Here is a 7,839-nt window from a genome sequence, read left to right as displayed (position 1 = left end):
TTGTCTCCCTTCCATTTTGCGGGTTGTCCTTTCCCGACCCTTCCCCACCAAACACCATACCAACGCTCCAATACATATAAAACCCTAAGTTAAATTTAAAGGCTGAGATAAAGATTGAATCATATTATACGTAGATCCGACGGCTGAAACAGGAGCAACCGCAATAGAGAAGTGGCCAATGGGACTTTTGAGGCCAACGCAATTACAAACCCTCTGAGTACAACATTCCACAACTAGTGCTAAGCCAGCGGTGCAACTTTACAGTTTTCAAAGAAAAAATGTTTAGGAGATTTTCTAAAAATTCAACCTTTCGTCATCTTATATTTTTTACACAATATTATTGTTATTTTTGACACAATATTATAAAAAATTAGCACAAAATTGTGGCAAAAACATAAATTTGCAGAGTTAATGTGACAAAAACATGGGATGAAGGAACTTATGGACAGCCAACTTTTGAGTCTCCCAACATTTTTCTTCCCAAAGCACTAGTACTACTACAATTGAACACGTAATTACTAGTGGTATTAGTGAATTACTATTGGTAATTAGACGTCGAATGCACGGACACGATTCAGATGTGGATGGATGATGAGAGTCCTTATATACACCAACCTGGCTTTCACGGGTTTCACCATTAATAATGGGGATCTGAAATCAGCCCCCCTCCTTCCTCAAGTCTGATGAATTGAAAGACTCCGCTTGTGTATATAGTGAATTATCCTGTAGATAGGGCATTCGGGCAGCATTCCGAATTCAAAACCCTAATAAAAACATGATATTCCTTAAGTGAAGGAAAGCTGCTAGGCTGACCATTGCACTTGGTGTATCTAATTAGCTGTATATATATGTATATTTGTATATATTAGAAAGAAGGAAGAGAACTGTAGGTTAAGCTGAGCGTCGTTGACAGAAGAGAGTGAGCACACACAGGCAGCAATTGTATAAAATCATACCTTTGGGCGGTGCGTGCTCACCTCTCTCTCTGTCAGCTGCTATCTGCGCGCTCGCTGGCTTTTATTTCACCACTTAATTTTGATCGTCAACGTTCAAAGCCTTAATTTCTTATCAACGCCCCTTCTCTTCCCGCAAAGGAATGGGAAATTAAACCAGGCCAGTCCCAGGCCCCGCCCCTTCTGCTCTCCCAATTCTCCTTCCAGGAGTTTTCTCCCAATTCTCCTTCCTGGTGTTTAAAATCAAGACATTTGACTTGATGATAGAGGTTTTGGGTTTGTCATTGTTTTTATTATCCTGATCTTACTCAGTAACAGGTGTCCTTCAGTTTATGATTTGACCGACGTACCATACCATACGTGGCTCACTGCACTTCACAATCACAAAGGAATGAAAATACAAGATAAGTTATTTTAATGTATTTAATTTTTCCTGTTTTATTAATTTTTATTGAATTTAAAATTGTAAAGAATGACTTTAGTTTAAAGCGTGGTCTTTGGATCTACTGTCCTAGACCTTCGAATAGTTTGAAGAGGACGATTTGGGGTACTGATGTTTCTTCAAGGTACGCCTTCTAATTCTTATCTTACTGTTCAAAGTTTCATGGAAATTCCCGCAATTATTTTTATTTTTTATATATAATTATTTTATGAAAACCCTCCGAACCCCTCTTCTATTTTCATGGAAATTCCCACAATTATTCTTTTATTTATTATGAAAACCCTCTTCTTCTTCTTCTTCTTCTACTTCTTCTTCTTCATGCAAGTTTATTTCTCTGTGCATGTCATATAAAAACTGTAAATTATTACACAAATATACATTCAGCTCTTCTCCCCAAATCGGCTGATAAAGGGAAACATAAACCCTAAGGTCAGAGCTCTGCTAAATATGGACACATTTTACTCTTTTCCCATATGGCCGGATCTCAGCTTTTTTTGTGTCATAAGTGAGATTCTTAAACCAGAATTCCTTTTCAGAAAAAAAAAAAGAAAAAAAAGAAAGGTGTCCTGTTATTGAAGCAAATATAATTTTAGTTTATATTGTTCTTTTCTTATGTTTAATTTACTGGTCGTTGCCTTTTAATTATATTTGGTAGGAAGTACAAGTGTAGTGCTTCTTGATGTCTAGGCGTCAGTGAGCGGCAGCAGATTCTGCTTCCATTAATTTGCCGCATGTTTCATCACCAAGGTACGTATCAGTTGTAATCTCCTTGATTGTACTCCAGTTATCGATTTCTTTTCTGTTTCGTACTGTTTTTACATATGTTAAAATTTTTAATCTGGATTTTGTTTTGGGGGAGAAATACTCATTGTCGTCATGCTTTCGGGGTAACTTAAAATATGTTGGTTTGGTTTGTGGAATGGGTTAGGTCAATTATTAGTTGATGATAATGAACTTGAGTCATGGAAAATGGATTTAAGAACTAATTACAAATTAGTAAGCATTACACCAGATGCCCTCTTTCCAGGACTGGTTTGAAGAACATTACATGGCTAATCCGTTTTCCATGTGAGTTTGAAGTTTTTAACAGATTATGATTACAGTTGACCTATCCCAAGGCCTGATAGGATACTAGAAATGGTTATCCAAATTGAGGTGTATGAGTAAATTGTAGTAGCTCAAGGGTCCCTTATTAGATGTTGGACACTTGTCGTCAGATTAGAAGGTTAGTTGTTGTGGTTGTTGTTGTTGTTGTTAATTGGTTAGAAACTTAGCTTGTAAGTCTGAACAATATATGTACCAGACTAATTGTGCAAAGCAGGTTGTTATTGAAAAATATGGTTGTTGATTTCAATCACATATAGTTCCTGTAACATATGATTGAAGGTTTGAACGAGGTTCATATTAAGTCCAATTCTAGGTTTGAGCACAAAATAACAAATTAATAAATTTTGGAACAAATGGTAGGTCATCTATGATGGAAGATTTATATTCCTGAGTTATATTTTTATATTTTAGTCCAAAAATAGTGGTGGGTTTGAGTGTTTGGTTTTCTCTTACTACGCATATTGTAAGATTTGGTCTATGCCTAGGAATAGAAAACTTTGGAGTCAAACCAATATTCAGTTTTAACAATTAAGGTATGTGCATTAGAAGAGAAAACCTTAAAGTCAAAACTCTCAATGTGATTTTTAACAATTTTGGTATGTGTATTAGAGATGGTTGGGGTCAAAACTCATCTTATTTTTCTTCGTCTAATAGCATTTTTTCTTGTTGGCATGGGATCCACCATAGGCTCCGATTTCGGGTCTCATATTAGCTGGAAACTTATATATAATTCCTAAGTATCTGATGAATTGGAGATGTTTTGATTCATATGTAGACTCAAATACGAGAATCAAGTCCAAATTCTCTATTGCATAGGAGATGGTCCAAGTCTTCTGTGCATTGGCGAGTCCTTGCCTCTCTTTTTAAGACTCAACTATGAGTCTAAATTTTCTGGGCATGTACGTTGTCCTAGCCAATTGGCCTAACCCGCATCTTCTGTTTGGGCATAAGTAAATGGCTTAATTAGCTTTAGTCCGAAATAACTGGCTTGAATATGCCTTGGAAAATCCATTTGATTGAACTCCCCGGTTGAGCTTCTTTACCTTGTTTATCAAAATTTTCTAGACTAATTTATGCACTAGTTAAAATATTGTGTTTTTTTCGTCTTGAGAATTAATGTTCTTATATTACAATATGGACTTGTGTGTAACTCTTAATATAGGTTCATATTTTTCTGTTATGTTCTCCAGACTTATGTTAGTAGCCCTTTCAGATATCTTTGTCTTAATTCGTTTCCAATTTTTATTCATCTCCATTTTAATATGGTATTTGAGTAGGTTTGGTCTTGCTATTCTGTAATATTTCTATCCATATTCACTGTTCTTAATTACATGTTTCTCTCACTTTGTATCGAAGGTTTGATCCTCCTTTTTTCTGGTACCTGGTGGGTTTTGTTGCTTCCTAGAATCTTAGTATTGGAAGTGACATATTCCAAGTTTTTTTTCTCTGCCAATCCTAATATCATTATATTCATGGCTTCAATTTCATTGCCAATTTCTCTTTTATTATGTGCTTGAGAGAATCTTTACTGTGGTTCATTTGTTTGAATTAATTACTGTTTTTACATATGTATTGTTCTTTAAATTTTCTTTGTGGATATTTTATTGTAAGACGAAATATCATTAGTTATGTCCATACTTCTGCATTAGTCCATAATTCTGCATTAGTCGCATATGTTGGTTTAGTTTCTACAACCGGGTTAGACCAATTACTAGTTGGTGATGATAAACTTTTGTTCTTCTTTATTTCATGGCAATGAGAAGCTTATAATGAACTCGAGTCATGGAGATGTATTTATAAATTGAAGATGTATTTATAAATTGATTACGTATTAGTAAGCATCATATGGCTCAAGACTTGTGTTTTGAAGTTTTTAGAATGAGCACTTCACCTTGCTCAAGGCTTCTCGGTTTGAGAACCACCCAAATGTCATGAAATGAAAAATCTTCCCAAATTGGTTCTCCGACTATTTGGTCTTGGTGGGCATAATCAAATGGCTTAAATTTTCTGAGATCTGAAATAAATGGCTTGTGTCTCAGGGAATATGCTTTTAAGTTTCCCAAGCTTGGATATTCATCAGTCATTACCTTGTTTAGTTCATGGAATTGTATGAATTGTCAGAGCACTTTATGCACCAGTTAAAGTATATTTTTTTATTCATATTACAATGGGGTTTGTGTTTAATTCAGGCTTGTGTGCAACTCCTAATATTAGTTTGTTTCCTATTTTCACTCATCGATCTCCTACATATTAAATTTTAACATGGTATTTGAGTATATTTGAACTTTGCTTTTCTATTATATTTCTACCTTTGCACACTGTTTTAGCTGTATGCGTCCATCGCTTTCTAAGACCTAATTATTTCTAACGAAGTGTTGATTCTCCTTCTCTCCATTGTTTTACGTTATTCTTGCATAATTCTCAACTTGATGGTCTTTATTGCTTCCTAGAATCTTGGTATTTTGAATTAGCAAATTCCATGTTAACCATATAGGTATTTAATGTTCATTGTTTTATTTTTATTGCCATTTCTCTATTATGCTGTGCCTATGAAAGTCTTTAGGGCTGTTGATTATTCCTGAACTAATTAATTTTCTTGCGTACTTCCCTTGTGCATGGAATACAGAAGTGAGTTTTTGCTACAACTATAACTTAAAGTTGGCTGCTGCTTCTTTCGTGTGGTTCTGTATTCTTTTTTAATCTCCTTCTGTTCATTTCACTCATTTTCGTTATATTTTAATAAATTTTACATTGTTTAATCATGATCATTGACTAGACATCACAACATGAACATTTGTTTTGAAGGGGGGTGTTTAAGCTCTTCAGATGAGTTGCATTATTTACCATTGATGTTATCCAAGTTCCTGAAGAGGCTGTTGGGTTGAATGATTAGAACAGTTGATAAACTAGGACGATAATGATATACATAAACGATTGCCGTTAAGGTGTACTAAAAACTAAATTAGTTCCATAGCCGGCAGGTGCAACATAAGGAAGTGGATATTTCTTGTTACTTACCAAAGGCCTGTTTTATGTGCTCTTAAAAACGGTCAGTTTGGTTGCCTTGGTGCTGAATTTGGAAAAAAATACCGCGTCAATACCAGTGTCGTCATCTCGCTGTCCTTTTTGTGACCTTCTGAACTCAACATTCAGGTTTGGCACTTTGCCACCTTTCAACCTTGAACACCATGATGAAATTTTTGTTCTCTGGACGGGGTGGAAACGTCCCATTTCATCTTTGGGTATAGCAGTCTAAACTGTTATCTTATGACACAAATGGTAATAGTGTGCGGAACCTCATCGTCGTCTTCTTTTGATGTTATTGGCTGTTTTTTAAGAGTAAACTGCCGATTTCCTCCTGAACTTTCACTTAGCTTTCGGTTTCTCCCTAAACTTTTCAATTGGAAAATTAAGGACTCAAACTAATTTGTTGGCCTATTTCCCCCTATTGTTAGTTTTTGATTCATTCCATCCAAATTTATGTTAAATGGAAGTATGTGCACAACATGTGAGGGTAGTTCGTTTGCTTTGTTCTGTAAAAGAATCGAAATCCCTAGATTTCTAAAATGTTGACCTGTGCAGATTTGTGATTCTATAGTTTGTGTCAGCAGATCTAGTGAAGTGACGTTTTTGTCCTCAAATGGGAGTCATGTGGTGTGTACGTGATTAGAGTTAACAGTAATGTGGATGGAGTCTATGTAAAACTAATGGTAGGGGGAAATCGGGTAAAAAAAAAGTTTAATTCCTTAATTTTCTAATTAAAAAGTTGAGGGGTAAATCGAAAGTTAAAGTGAAAGTTCAAGGGGAGATTCGGTAGTTTACTCATTTTTTAATTAGAAGTTGGTATCATTTTGTGTTGGTTTCACCTTCGGTTAGAATGTATGGGCAGTCTTAATCCCTCTATGTCATGTATGTATACGTCATTTAAATATGGTCGTGTCCTATAGTTTATTGTGTCTCTCCATCTGTCTCTAGTTTTTTGTATTTGTTCTGACGTATGAACTTCCCGTTTTATTTGATTTTCGTGCAGAACTGTCACGAAATGCCCTGTGGTGTGGAATGAAGGGGTGAAAAGGTTTGCAGAAGTACAATACCAGGATTCACTGTCATCACTTCAAAGTTCAAAGGAAGATCGGCGGGCGACGGAATGCCCTGATAATCCTAGTGACGGTTTGGCTTGGCATTATCAAACTCTTATGATAAAGAGTATTTGCTGCACAGAAGATTTCGAGTGGAAACCACCATCGAAACTTTCCATGTTCAAACGGTCGAACGGAAACTACAGTTGGACATGTAACACTTCGATAAATTGTGTGTAAGAGATAGCATATCACTTTATGCTCATTCTACATGAGTACATGATTGTAGTTAATAAGTATGAATCAAAAGTTAACTGTGCTACTGAATTGGTTTACTCTCTTTTTGAATGTTCGGTAGTTTGGTGCTGAACTCTTTATGGAATACGAGGTAGGTATCTAATCTGATGCTTAATTTGGCCGCTGGAGCTCTAATGAGTTGAAGAGAATACCCCAACCACTATAACAATCTACCAACTGCGGGTTTATTAACCTATTTCGTCATTGTGTTTGTTGTAATGTTAAAAGTTTAATAAAGTTTAGATAAAAAATTTCTGTGAAGAACCAACTATGCATATTCAATTGACAAAACAACACAATAAGAAAGCCAGGCCAGGCAGCAGGTGCATATTCATGACCAGATCATCACATCAATGGTCCAACATAAACCCTAAGTACAACATCCGATGGCTGAAACAGGTGATGCAAATTACAGAAAGAGGTCAATTGGACTTTTGTTGAAGACTACGCAGCCATCTAAGTACAACATGAAATGTAACTGTTTTAGTGCACTTGTTTGAGTTGGTACAATTACTATTCACAATATATTTTTATAGATTTACAATTAAATGAAATTCAACGCCAAATATTATCTACAGTGTTGAGAAATACTATTTATGGTTGAATATACTTTGTTGACCTTATCATCCACGTGAATTAACGACTTAGATTTTCGCTAAGACATTCTCATTCATTCTACATGTCACTCGTAGAGGATGAGAACGTGAGCCCGCAAATGAGGTGATTTTTAGTTTCTAAAACATCATTTTCTGCCACTTAGTATTACAATCTAATGGTATTCCTCATTACTTGTAAGTAAGAGGTCTTAGGTTCCATTCATGCTAAAGGTGAATTTGAACTACATTATTGCTAGCCTATTGTTGGGCTAAGTTCACCCCATCCTCATGTATATAATATCGTTGTTTAGAAAAAAACATCACTTTCTATTTTTGGCTATTTGATTGAATAAATTAAATGAAAT

At 35.3% G+C, this 7,839-nt stretch overlaps 1 long non-coding RNA gene across 1 annotated transcript; it reads left to right on the top strand.

The window, feature by feature from the left end:
* The first annotated feature begins 1,213 nt into the window (after nt 1-1,213).
* On the top strand, nt 1,214-6,993 carry LOC126603235 (uncharacterized). The gene is made up of 3 exons (XR_007616197.1): nt 1,214-1,519; nt 2,051-2,142; nt 6,533-6,993. It is a non-coding gene; the product is annotated as an uncharacterized LOC126603235 (long non-coding RNA).
* The last annotated feature ends 846 nt before the right edge of the window (nt 6,994-7,839 follow it).

This window comes from Malus sylvestris, chromosome 15 (genome assembly GCF_916048215.2).
Source record: "Malus sylvestris chromosome 15, drMalSylv7.2, whole genome shotgun sequence".
Lineage (NCBI taxonomy): Eukaryota > Viridiplantae > Streptophyta > Magnoliopsida > Rosales > Rosaceae > Malus > Malus sylvestris.
This window is presented reverse-complemented; position numbering and strand designations above follow the sequence as displayed.